At 38.6% G+C, this 14,383-nt stretch overlaps 1 long non-coding RNA gene across 1 annotated transcript; it reads left to right on the forward strand.

Annotated features, from left to right (window-relative positions):
• Positions 1–3,974: 3,974 nt before the first annotated feature.
• LOC140599749 (uncharacterized) lies at positions 3,975–12,343 on the forward strand. The gene is made up of 5 exons (XR_012002756.1): positions 3,975–4,033; positions 6,686–6,880; positions 6,963–7,082; positions 7,893–8,410; positions 10,172–12,343. It is a non-coding gene; the product is annotated as an uncharacterized lncRNA (long non-coding RNA).
• The last annotated feature ends 2,040 nt before the right edge of the window (positions 12,344–14,383 follow it).

Below are 14,383 nucleotides of genomic sequence, written 5' to 3' on the forward strand. Positions count from 1 at the left end.
GTTTAAATCAGAATCTAATTTCCATCTCCTAGGGGCTTTTAAAGGCTGTCTCCATAGTAATAGCCAATGAGAGGAGAGGATTTCACAGGTTTCCTTCTCAGTATATGTAGCATAGTCATCTCTTTTTATGTCCTTCAGTTTGTTCCCTGTACGCCATTACTGGCTGCCTCCATGGCAACAGCCAATGAGCTCTTGCACATACATCACTGCACCCTCTGTGTGTGCTCCTCTGTGTGTGCCCTCGTACACTCAGTGGTATCATAAAGCATCTGAGAGCCATGCATGTCCAGTCAGTTGGTGCTGTGTGCCTGGCAACCTCCTCTTCTTTCCATACCCTAGGGATAGCACCAATCACGATTATCTTATAAACTGCACCTGTGTGAGTTGTCCATCTGCATCTGGTACACTCTGATCTTCTCTGATCTAGGTCCCATGGATACAAGATGTTATAGTATATTTAGAGATGGAAGCTTATTGGCCGCATAGCTGTGGGAGAGCCCGAACCAGTAAAATATCAAGGCTTGATGAGAACTAAGTCAAGCAATGTCTTAACATAAAAGGAGACATTCTGTTCACACATTTTAGCATTTCATGTTATTTCTTAGTAGGATTTAAATCCACTTAGCTTTAAATTTTTACTGTCTTGTGAATAATGACTGTTCTGATTTCTCTGCATGTGGTAGTCTATTATTCCTTAGAGATACAAGGAACCATTAAATTTGCCCTCAAGAATCTTGATTACTTTGGCAAACAATCATTTGCTATATGCACCTTGATGAGATAAATGCCTAAGAGAAGACATTGATGGTGATCCCAAGTAATATACAGACCCATTGATTAACTGACCTATGAAAAAAACCTGAAGAAAAAAAAAATCCTGGCCATGAATGCAGGTGACTGAAGGTCTATATTCTTTGTATTTTTTTTATAAGAAAGGAAAAAAAAATGAGAAAAAATTTGATGTAAAGTCTATTTGCATGAAAGTAAAATAAAGGTTATTAGTAGCATAATAATATGCTATTATCGAACAATTACTGCTATTCCTCAACACATGTATTTGGGAAATGTATGGCTGAAAGATATTATTCTTTGGAATTGGTCTAAGTTATTCATGAATAAATAATTCGATAGCTGCAACAAATTGAAGACTGATTACTAAAGTTTCTTATCATATTGATACTTTAACTTGGCCTGATAAATTTGACTTAGACCAAATGGCATTAATGATAAAAGTTCCCAATTCAAAATATTTAGCTCAGAGTAAAGTTCTGAACCAAAGGATAGAATGAACCTATACTATTATTAATCATTTTCTCACTTATTTTAATTGCTTTCATAGAGAAAGTATTTATTCATTCTCCGCAAACTCAGTAATGAACTGCATAAACTGCAAATGTACTCATTTGGTACGCTGGGCCTTGGGGCCTCATAAATATAATTCTATTATCAAATATCTCAAAGGAAAGACCCTTTATAAATAATAGCAATGCAGAGAGCCTGGGTGGCTCAGTTGGTAAGCATCTGAACTCTTGATTTCGGCTCAGATCATGATCTTAGGTTCCTGGAAGTGAGTCCTGAGGTCTCTGCACTCAGTATGGAATCTGCTTGAGATTCTCTCTCTCCTTCTCCCTCTTCACCCTCTCCACTTGCTCTCACACTCTCTATCAAAAAAGCAAAACAAACAAACAAATAAAAACCAAAAACAAAACCAATGCTACTCATTCAAAGTGGGAAAATATTAAATATTTTTGAACTTTCCAAAACTTCAATGACAGATTAAAAGAATTGCAAAATGTGAAAGTGGAAAAATTTAAAGTCTAAAATATTACATTTATAAATTTAAGTTAGGATAGGCAAAAAATTAAAAAGAACAGAATGTTGATGAATAGCTCACAAACATAAAGGCATTATATACATTTAAAACATTAATATGCAATTAAACTAAAGAAAAACTACTCCAGTATTTAGATATTTTGTTATTTTGCTTACATTTGACTTTTAGATTTTATTGAGATATTTTAACTAAAATTCACTCAAATATATCACATTTGTACTTGCCATTTCAAACTCTAAAAGCATCATTTAATTCAAGTCAATTTGAAGTTTAGGAGCATAGTTTAAACTATTTGAACTTGACTATATCCAGCTATTATCATCATGTTATTTTTTTTTAAATTAACAACAAACATTGCAATTATATATAATGTGTTTTTAAACTGGTGATCAATTGGCAGTAGGACTCCCTGCAATGATACACTTCCAAAGACAATATTCTCTTGAGGGATAGGGACATACTGAATTGGTGTCACCCTTTGTAAGGAAAAACAGATACTTGCTCTTCACTGATTGGGTCCTGCCCTGGAGTCCTTCTAGGTGAGATACACGGGTTCAGGATTGAGTAGACCCCCCGGAGATCAAAGAGCCTGAAACATAGTTATATGAACATCATAAGACTTCTTAAACTCCATAATTGTCCCATGCATTTTGGTTTTGTCATCCACTTAAACCAGAAGTCTTGTGTGTTTGTGTTTGGAGACAGCAAGAAAGCTAGATGCTGCAGAGATTATTCTTTGCTAGAGCAATAGTATGATTGCATCTGAAGTTGTTATTAAGCCATACTTGGGAATCCAACTTGTTTGGAAAATTTCTGATGCTTTTAAAAAGCACCTTCGTATTCCTACAGCTACAGAGCTCTACTTCAGTAACTCCTCACATGCCTCTGTATTTTCCTCTTTAATTGCACTCACCTCCTGGTGCAGAATTCAATGACCAGCCATGGAACATTTGCAATCGTTCTTTGTTTTTCTCTGTTTGCCAAGTGCCATTTCACAAATTGTCCAATATCTGCTTCTTTGACCCACTCTGCCTTACTCGCCGGTGTGAGGTTCTAGCTCATTTATATGTAGGATATTCAACTTTCAGGTAAAATGAGTGACTTTTTCTAGTGTTAAACATTATTCTTTTCTCATTAAAATAGACATAAATAAGTAATTCTTTTCTCGTTGCAGTTTTTAATCATGTATCTTCATGTATTTCTATTTCCCCTAACTGAGGTTGAACCAAAAGTTATGCAAGATCAGAAATATTTTAAAATTTATACCCTCGCTATAGTTATGCAAACAAGTAAAAAGTCATTTCCAGCACTAAAATTCACATTGTCAGCAGGGAATGAAGTTTCTGTTCCTTTTTTTCCCTCCAGTGTTCACACTGACAACCAAATCTCATTGACTCCTAAGTAAATTATAACTTTTATGCATTATTATGGAATCATTATTATTGAGAAACCTTCATATTCCTCCATTTACAGGCTGAAATATCCTCAAAGGATCAAGGTCCTCAAAGGATCAAGAAAGTAAAGACAGCTCCTTTCTACCTTCAGTCACAACGCCATGTAAGCCATGGTGTAAGAGCTCCCAACAAGCCACAAAAGTGAACTTGATCCTTCCAATATTAATGGCCAAGTTTATTGATGGTTTCCTATACATTAGACAATGTCCTAAGCACTTGATGTACACCCACTCAATTTATCCAACTCTATAAAGCAGGTTCTTATGATCCTAACCTTATAAATGAGGACCCTGAGATGTACAGAGGTGATGTAACTTATCCTCAGTCACATGAGGGAGAGGAACAGCTGGGGTTTCAACCTGGACATTCTGGCTGTGGGTTAACTGTTACTCTACAACTCCTGTGATCTCCAGATGTTTTTATCTTAGTGCACCTGGAGACTCAAGTTACCATCTCTCACCTCCCAAGAGGTGAGGTACAAATGGGCAGCGAAATTTCCGAATAATAGAGTTTATTAAACTATAGAATAAAAATTGAGGTTAGGATAAGAAAGACTGCAAGAGAAATCAGTGCGGGCCCAAGCTGCATATGCTCTGTTTTTGCTAGATTCTTTGGATGTCATTTTCATTAAAAAAAAAAAACAACTCTTGCCCGCAAGGATTCTTTAACTCTTTTTGCTTGTGTTCTTTTGAGGCGTTGAAACTGAGAAAGAAAGAGGTGAAGGAGCTGGGAAATCATGAGTCAGGTAAGTGTAAATCGGTGATTAAAGACTATTTAATGATTTTTGAAATGTTTTTAAAAGCTAGGGCCCCACTGCTTTCAGTAATTATTCCCTAAGATACATGGCATTGAACTGACCTCTCTGAAAAAGACTCAGTTTATATACTATCTTACTAATCTTCACCATCCTCCTTCAAAGAATTGGAAGTCCTCAACTGAGAAAACATTCTGGAAAACCAAGAAGTGCTGCTAATAAATGTCACTCTTTCTTTTAGCTCCCTTTACCAACTGTTTTTGATGGCACGTAGAGTGGGTTCTCTATCACTGACGTGTCTTGAATTTTGTAACCATGTTTTTAGAGGGCACAGCCATCTCTGCTACTGGCAGGCTCGCTGTGTCTTTAGGATGCCCAGAAGCCTGGTCTCTGAAGCCCTGCGTCTGTTTGGGGCCTGAGTCCTGAAAGCTCCAAAACCCACAGGGAGGTGTGATATGAGTCTCCGGCAGAGGCGATGTGACTCAGGCCAGGCTGGAGAGAGGACCTGGCGGGAACTTGTACATAAGGACAAGTATGTACATACTTGAATGCAAAGTCCTTTCTTGGAAACAAAAGATCTATGTATTGTAAAAGTGCATGCTAATGACAACAGAAAAGAGAAAAGTAGCTTGTCACCACTCTATCGAAACAACTTTCTTTTATTTTGTCATAAGCATATATACTTTTACACATGTAAGTGGAGTCCTGAGGAGAAGGCTTTGTTTTACGTTAGACTTTCCTTACTCAACCCTGTAATTTATCTGCAAAAAGGGGGGCTAACTCCAATTATAAGGAGTGGATATTTTCCGGAGGATTTAGTAGAGAATTGGGAAGGGGACTCAGAGTGCAGAGGACACAACAGAGACTTGATAACATCCCCTGTTAGATGGCTCAATACTCTCCAGCCTCAGTGCCTCTCTCTCCTGCCCAGAGTCTCTCCTCTCTTCCAGTCCCCCATCCAACCCCTGGTGCTCCCTTCACCTTTCAATTCAGCTCTTCGCCTCGGCTCTCATTTCCATCATGGCAAAAGAACCAGCCCTCTATTACCGGTCAGGTGTGCCCCTCTGAGGTGTAACTCCCTCCTCCCCAATGCAGATTCTGACTGGCAAGCTTCAATAAGCTGTTTTGCAAACCTTATCCTTGGCAGTAGACAAACGATGGAGTGTTCAGGCTGTGGAAAGTGATGGGGAGTCCCTGGAGGTAGAGGGATGGAGGAAGGAGCTTTGACCCAAATTTATTTAGGGCATTGCTCATTGTTATTTAGTATTTGAAGTAAAAAAAAAAAAAAAGGAAAGAGAGGAGGAGAAGCTGTTGAAAGGAACAGAAGGGGTTTATCGTTTCTCACTGGGTGCTTGTCTAAGCAGCCCTAGACATTTGGTATCGACCAAATTTGTATTGGTATCGACCGCCTTCTGTTATGACCCATCTTCCTTTAAGACTTCTGGGGTTCTTTGGCGGTCCCCAGACTTCCACACTCTCTGCTGGACCAAGTCTTCCATTCAACATCCAGGCCTCCCATTGCTGATACGCTTACAAACCATATGCCTTCGCTCCACTCAGCAAGGCTAACTTCAGCTGGCCGTTTTGAGGATGCAAAATCAAGTCATTTACCAATAGGAATAAGGTATCCACAAATAGCCCAGGAGATCGCACTTCACTCTTTCAAGAGGTTATTTGTGCTTTAAAGAAAGATGTAAAGGAAAAGGTCATCTTAAAAAAAAAAAAAAAAAAAAAGGAAAAGGTCATCTTTTTGGTAGAATTCTATGGAGGGTGAAAACTGAAGTGCAAAAAACCCAACCAAACCAGGGAGTCTTGGGGGGGCGGGGGGGATGTGGGACAATACTTAAGCAAGAAGCTCCGTTTGGGAATCTGGATTCAAGGTCTGTTTATAGTTTTCACAACTTCTTCCCTTACTCCGAATGCACGGGTTGTCTACAAAAACCCACCTACCTGCACTCCTCCTCTTCCACACCCTCCGATAGGCCACCTGACAGTAGTCCTGAGACTTTTCTGTGGGCGTGGCAGTGTGTCCAACTGAAGGGAGACAGGGGAGCAGTGGCATTTGGGGGTCGTTAGTAAGGAAGTGATGTTTCTCTAAGTCAGAAATTGCTTGAACTGACAAGCTGCATTATTTGACATCTGGCCAAAAGTTTTAACAATTGATTTTTAAATTATTGAAGTGATTTATAAGCATTATAACCAATTAAAAGTATTCGAGCAGAAAATACATGATATAAAATTGATCATTCTAATCCCTCCCCAGCTCTAATTCCATCCAGTGGCAGCAACCACTGTTAGAAATTTGAGGTATTTCTTTTCATACTTTTATCCATGCTCAGCTAATTCTGTCTCTGCCTAGTCCTGGTATTTAGCTTTTCTAGCATTCTCTTGGGCTATCTTGTGCAAAAAAGGTAGGTCAGATTTACATCTGGGCTATGGCACATAATGTTTAATAAAAGACAAGGTGCAGTAAAGGATAAAGTTTTCCATAATATTATTTTAGAGTCCGGGACTGAACATCCAGTACTTTGTAGACATATGCTGGTTTATGATCATCTACACACTTTTTTCTTGAAAATATGGCTATGCTTAGACTACTCATTTTTATGTTCCTATTTTGTTCTTTTGTCATTTTCGCCTTAGGTGTCGGTTCCTGTCCTTATTCTTTGCATTCTGTTCATTTGGGGATACATTTGAAATGGAGAAGTGGAATATCAGTTGGAGCCCAAGACCTAAAACAAACAAAACCCCTCTCGACTTCAGATAATTTCCTATTTCTTGATGAATGATGAACACTTCTTTTTCTTCATCTATAAATGAGGATACGTTTTTGAACAGGTTTGCTCTTTGGTATTCTTTTTAAAATAATCTTGTATATCTTAAAATGCTGACTGTCTTCTTTCTGTTTTCTTCTCTCCAGATGGACTAATTCAGGCAATTTTCATGTCAGTTTACCATCATCTCTAGTAATTGTTCATTTGATTCAAACGCTTCCAGATAAAGACTGTTTTTTGAATGTGGAATTTGCTTGAGAACAGAGGTCAGCTTTTGTTTTTACTTACACCACACTTTTCAGGTACTCTCCATTTGAAAAACAAATTTACCTGAATTAGATTGATTGCACAACTGCTCTACGCTTCAGATACTATTTTAAAAATCTAGGACTGGCAAAACCAATGACAATCAGTTACAGGAGTAGAATGTTTAGTGGTAATGTTGGAAAATAACTGCATGCTCTAGGAGTGTTAGCATACTTTAAACTTGATGCGAGTCAGCCATGAAATGCTGTTATCAAAAGAGAGAACGCATAAATGAGGCAATTACCTATGCAAATTTTGCAACAATATGCCGAATTTATTATCATTCTATTTAAAGGATTAACTAAACAGTAGAATATAAAAACGGAGAAATTAAAGTCTGTTCAAATACAGCACTATATTTTAAACCCAGAGACATATGAATAGTGTAGATGCAGAAGCCTGAAGAACCAGACCTGTGTGGGGAGAAAGGCAACATTAAATGTGAAAACAATTTTTATCACGAATCCTAATGACTGGTGTAAATTCTTGACCGCGCTCTCAACTCTACATTAGCATCCATGCCTCAAAAGCAATGCACTCTTTACTGCTTGCCTTCCTTTCTCCCAGGACATTTTTCCCATAGATTCAAAGGGGTAAAGGATATGTGCTTCTCTCCGAGCTATTTCTACCAATCTCATTCTGCTTTAGAATTAGTATTGATCTTTCCCACATATGAGAGTTAGGCTTGCTTTCGCCCTAATGATCAGTGTAGTCCTAAATTTCTTCTTTCTGTGTCTTTATGGCCATTTTATTTATTTTTTTTTTTACAGATTTTATTTACTTATTCCACACAGAGAGAGAGAGAGAGAGAGAGAGAGAGAGCGAGCATGGGAAAGCAGAAGCAGGGAGAAGCAGGCTCCCCGCTGAGGAGGGAACCCCACATAGGACTCCATCCCAGGACCCTGAAATCATGATCTGAGCCACAGGCAGACGTTTAACAGACTGAGCCACCCAGGCTCCCCCATTTATGGGCACTTTATTGAAAGGCTGCTTGTAGGGCTGCCAAGGAAATGCTGGAAGAACTCATGTCAGAAGCCTGGACGTGGCATGGACCAAGGACATAGTTACTAAATGAACAACTGCAGGAGCAAAGTTTAAAGAGCAAGGATGCCTTTTTGCATAGCAGGGAGGGCCAAGAATCACGTGACATGATTTGACTGGCCCTGGGAAGACTGTCTGGTCCCTTCACTCGGCAGATACATATAGCGCCTGAGAGTCTCACCTTGGGTTGATGAAGACTTTATGTTGAGGTATTGAATCCTGTTCTAAAATGGAAGTGATTCTGGAGGTGAGTCCTAATTAACAATGACAACCTAGTGTAAACCAGTAGGGCAGTTTAGCCAGTTTGTCATCAGCCTGAGAGATGTAGTACAGAAACAGGCTTTGATTTCTGGAGCAAGGGCTGAAAGGAAGAAGTGGGAGAGGTTCAGAACCTGGAGTTTGTATTCAGAACATGTGGAGCAGTGAGGAGAGGGCAGGCCCACATGGTGGACATCCTCTCCCAAAATGGGGCCAACACTGAGAAAGTGCAAGTAACTGTGGGGATGGTGGGGGGTAGGGGGTGGCACACCTGAAGAGAAATGTAACCTGGCTGTAAAGGAAAGAGAACCAGCCCCATTTACCACTGTGATTTTTTCTTTATGACCAGAAAGGCCAAAAAAGGAAAAGGAAAAAAAAAGGGCAGAAAAACTACTTTTAACTGGTTGCGTGTTGAATTCTCCAGAGAATGGCTGAACTGTCACAGTAGTTGCTTTTGGGGCCTTGAAAAAAAGCCACTTCCTTACCTTGGTTTTTGTATTCGGGAGTCTTTGTCTCTAGATTTTGGGGGAAAGGAAGGGGGTTGTAAGAAGCCAAGGGAGGAGGTGAGGGAGGACACTGGGGCACATAATCTCTCAGCACACCAGTGGGGCCTGCTTCTTACAATTGATCTCCTTGTCCTCTCAGCGGCTTGCAGGGCTGGGGACAGTGCTGTGCAATCCCTCAGCCTGGTAGGAGAAAGGATGAGTAGAGAAAGAGCCCTGCCCTCCTACTGGGACATGTTCTCTCTTCATAGAAATACTCCACTCATTGCCGTCGCCAGTGTGGTCTGGGAGGCAATCGAAATGGAAGAAGGTTTTGAATATTTCTGATGCTGCCATAGATTTTCCATATAAATGAACTGTACATAAATACAAACTATAGCCCTATAGTTATATTAAACTTTATTATTATACTTTTTGGGGGTATTAGAACACTGAGAGATAATAATACATAGCAAATTGATACGGAATCCTTTCTTTCAAGAGGGCAAATTTTATAAAGCAAGTGATTTCAATTTTATTTTTAGTTGTGACAAAATACACATAACATAAAATTTATCTCAATTTTTCTCTTTCAATTTAGAGACTTTATTTTTTAGAGGAATTTTAGATTCACAGCAAAACTGGGAGGAAGGTACAGAGATATCCCATATACCTCTCCCCCTTCCCATTATCCCACCCCAGAGGGGTACATTCATTAGAATTGATGAACCACATCATTATCACCGAAAGTTCACATTAGGGTTCACCCTTGGTGTTGTACATATAATGCCACTTATAATGCCACATTTCTGCCATTATAATCACACAGAATAGTTTCATTGCCCTAAAAAGTTCTCTGTGTTTCACCTATTCATCCCTCCCTCCCTCTAGCCACTGACAACCAGTGATCTTTTTTGCTCTCTCCATAGTTTTGTCTTTTCAGAATGTCATATAGTTAGGATCAAATAATATATATGGCCTTTTTAGATTGGCTTCTCTCACTGAGTAATAGGTATTTAAGATTCCTCTGTGTCTTTTTATGGCTTGATAGCTCACTTCTTTTTAATGTGGGATAATGTTCCATTGACTGGATATACCACAGCTTAGGACATCTTGGTTGGTTTGGGGTTTGGGCAGTTGTGAATAAAGTTTCTATAAACATCTGTGTACAGGTTTTGGTGTAGATATTAGTTTTTTATTCCTTTGGGTAATACCAAAGAGACTGATTGCCAGATCGTGTGGTAAGAGTATGTGTTTTATTTTTGTAGGAAACTACCAGTCTCCCAGGGTGGCTGTACTATTTTGCATTCCCGCCAGCAATGAATGAGAGTTCCTGCTGCTCAACATCCTCACCAGCATTTGGTGTTGTCGGTGTTTTGGATTTTGGCCATTCCAAGAGGTGTGCAATGATAGCTCATTGTTTTAATTTCTTACCTATTTTTTAGGTGTACAACTTAGTAGCGTTAAGTTTATCCACATTGTTGTGCAACCAATCTCCAGAACTTTTTCATCTTCCAAAACTGAAATTCTAGATCCATTAAACAGCAACTGGCCAACTCTCCCTCCACCTTGGACCTGGCAACAATTCATTCTACTTGCTGTTTCCATGAGTTTGATTGTTCTTGATATCTCATCTGAATGAAATCGTACTGTTTTTGTGATTTTTGTGACTGGCTTATTTCACCTACCATAATGTCCTCAAGATCTACCTATGTGTAACAGGTGTCCAAATTTACTTTCTATTAAAGACTGAATAATATTCCATCGTATGTATATATCACATTGTGTTTATCCATTCATCTATCAATGAATGACTATTTAATAATTGTGAATAATGCTATTATGAATATGGCTGTACAAATATCTCTTCAAGATGCTGTTTTTAATTATTTTGGGAATATATACAGATGTGGAATTACTGAATCATATGGTAGTTCTATTTCTAAGTTTTTGAGAAACCACCATACTCTTTTTCATATGTTTGCACCGTTTTACATTCCCACCAATAGTGCACAAGGGTTTCGATTTTTCCACAGCCTCGCTAAAACTTGTTTTTTTTTTTTTGGTGGTTGTTTTTATTTTTTTTGGCTTTTTTGTGTATGCTTTTTGTTTTGTTTTGTTTTTGATTGCATCCATAGCAACTGACTTTTTAAAGGTCACTTTCACCAAGCTGTCATCTTTCCTTTCTGCGTGCGGAAGTTACAGTTCAAAGGAGAAGTGACTATCTTTAATTGTAGCTAAAGGACTGAAACCCAGGTTTTCTGAAAATAAAACAAAACAAAACAAAACCCCAAAAGCCTGATAATCCAGGTTCTTTGTGTGATAGCAGGTTTTCTCAACACAGGAGACCAAACTACTGGAAACAGCAATCAAGAGTATCTTAAAGTAAAAGAGATGAGGCATTAGAAGCATAAAGGAGGTTTCTATTTTTTACTGTTATGTCTGGACTTGCAAGGATAAGAATCTGTTGGTAATAATACTGTCAAAAGGAGGAAATTAGTTTTTTTAAAAATTAGCTGTGGGAATGGTAATGCTTGACCTTCATTAATATGCACACATTAGCATTATCTGATTTACATAGGTGTTAACCCAGGTGTTTGGAAGAGCATCCAGGAGAATAACCTCTGATCATTACAAAACTGAAGACGTATCTTCTGTCCTTCTCTGAGGATTTTCAAATAAACAGTAATTATAATGGCACCAATTTAGGAATGGCTGATTACATGATTTCAGCAAAACTGTCATTGTCTGTGAATATTTCATGAAATGCAGAAATGTGGTATTTTTTCATATTTTTATGAAGAAACTCTTTGAGAAAAAAAGCAATCAAGAGCTATGTTTCTTATATAATACCCAGGTCAGGCAAATACTACTTCTGGAGCATGGAATTATACCTACAGATTCAGATATCATGATTAATCTTCCTGGCTTTCTGTTATGCGTACAGTGTAGCAGGAACCGCTGAATGCTTATGTGGTGACACACTTGCCCTTTTACATTAGGGAGGGAAGTAAGATGCTGTGATGATATAAGTGCAGCGCAGTGCTCTGCGTTGTTCAATATCCTGCAGTTTCTTTGTGCTCTTCCTGCTTGGTATGCAAGTTGCTTCTAAGCATCCTGAAAAACCACTGATCGTGGAGAACTTAAAAGTAACACTGGGCACTGTGACAGCATTGTGCTGACAAAACAGCAACAGAGCCCATTGAGAGTCATGTTCAGGCCACTCTTGTGCCTCTTCGTAATATTACTTCAATTTTATGGATGACAGATGTGAAGAACAGAGAAGCCAGAAGAAGACAATGCCAAACTAACCTGGAAATGATTGGCTAATCAATGGATTCATTTATACCAACAATATCTACTAAGTACCTAATACGTGCCAGGCATAATATTGGAGGCGCACGGAGTGATAAAAGACAAAAAGACCAAAAAAAAAAAAAGGAATCATTCATGTTCTTCAAGGACCTTAAAAATAATCTCTATGATACAATGGTTGTCAAATATCAGAATCATGTGTAGGGCTTGTTCAAACACAGGTTGCTGGATGCCAGGCCTACACTTCCTGATGCAGTAGGTATGGGCTGGGGTGTGGTGTCGGGGGTGGGGAGATGGGGCAAAGATTTGCATATTCTGAAACATTCCCAGATGATGTTGATGCTACTGGTCCTGGGACCACACTTTGAAAACCACCATTATAATGGAACTTTTATAGCAGCAAAAGGAGAATCTAAGTCTTAGAAATCTTAATTTGTAAAACCATTCTTTGCTTATATGTGATAAAAATATTGAAGTTTTAGGTAGTCAGCTGAGACTGCACAATTAACATAGGCTTTAAAAGAGAACTTCAAAGGAATAGAATAATTATGCTTCTGACCTATATATGTATTTTAAATAGAAATGAAGAAATGGGACTTACATGAAACCGCTTTGAAGACTATGAATGATATTTAGTGTAGTATCAACAAAAAGAAATACCTGTAAAGAAAATGAGACATAAGTAAAAATATTTGGGGGGGAAAAAGCACTTCAAATTAAATTATATATACATGAAAAATATCCAAAAGCTCATAGCCAGATAAAGGTATACAAATATTAGAGAACTAATAAAAGAAGAATAAAAAGCCATAAGGGTTATTCTGTTACATTAAAAATGATATAACAGAGGACAAAATCATTGATATGGACTTTGATATGATGCAATAGCAGTTGTATTTGATTTTAAGGAAAAGATCTAGTTTCCCATGGACTGGCTCCTTGATGGCATCTTTTCAGTTGTTTACTGCTAAAACCAATTTAATGATGAGTGAGTAATGATGAATACATTTCTGTAGGTAACTGTAGATACACATAGTGCAAAGTACAAGCAATGACTTGCAGTGATCAAGGAAGATTCTAGTGAAATAAAATGAGCAGGAGGGATGCCTGGGTGGCTCAGTGGTTGAGCACCTGCCTTCTGCCCATGGCCTGATCCTGGAGTCCCGGGATCGAGTCCCACATCAGGCTCCCTGCATGGAGCCTGCTTCTCCCTCTGCCTGTGTCTCTGCCTCTCTCTCTCTCTCTCTCTCTCTCTCTGTGTGTGTCTTTCATGAATAAATAAATAAAATCTTAAAAAAATAAAAATAAAATGAACTGGAGTGGCTAAAAGTAAGCAAATGGGAATTCACATTGGAATTATGTGACATCCTTTTTCTAATGACCTCAAAAAACATTGACAATGAAAACTCATTGAGGAGCACCTGAGTGGCTCAGTCGGTTAAACTCTTGCCTTTGGCTTTTGACTCTTGATTTTGGCTCAGGTCATGCTTTTAGGATGCTAGGATCAGGTCCCTTGTCAGGTTCTGTGCTCAGTGCCGAGCTGGCTTATCCCTCTGCCTCTGTTTCCCCCCCTACTCTCTCTCTCATAAATTATTTTTTAAAAAAGAGAAAATACATACTTATTGATCTGTACTCACAATGCCATGGAGAAGGAAAAGCTGTACTTATGTTGCTGTATGTTTAAGATGGGAAGAAAGAAGCATGGAGATTGCATGATGTTCCCAAGGCTTGATAGTAGAGGAGGAAGTTAGGATCAGTTTGTCTTGTTTGACTTGTTTGTTTTAAGTTTTAGTTTAGCTTTTTTTTTAAAAGCTAGATTTTATTATTTATTTATTTGAGACACAGCATGAGGGAGAAGCAGACTCCTCACTGAGTAGCGAGCCCCCCACAGGGCTCAATCCCAGGACCCTGAGTTCATGACCTGAGCAGAAGGCAGACACTTAACCAACTGAGCAACCCAGGTATCCCATTAGTTTAGCTTTAAATACCATCTAATGCTGTTTTCTTTATGTAGGATTTCTAGGAGCCTTTGTTTGGGAAGGAATTTCCAGGGTTTTAAATTGGTTAATTTTTACATAGTTGAGTAGGTACTGCAGACAGCTGCTCTTGGTGTGATCCAACTTTCCCACAACACAGTCATCATTATCTTTCTTAGTAGCAGCAGC

The sequence above is a fragment of the Vulpes vulpes genome, chromosome 7 (genome assembly GCF_048418805.1).
Source record: "Vulpes vulpes isolate BD-2025 chromosome 7, VulVul3, whole genome shotgun sequence".
Classification (NCBI taxonomy): domain Eukaryota; kingdom Metazoa; phylum Chordata; class Mammalia; order Carnivora; family Canidae; genus Vulpes; species Vulpes vulpes.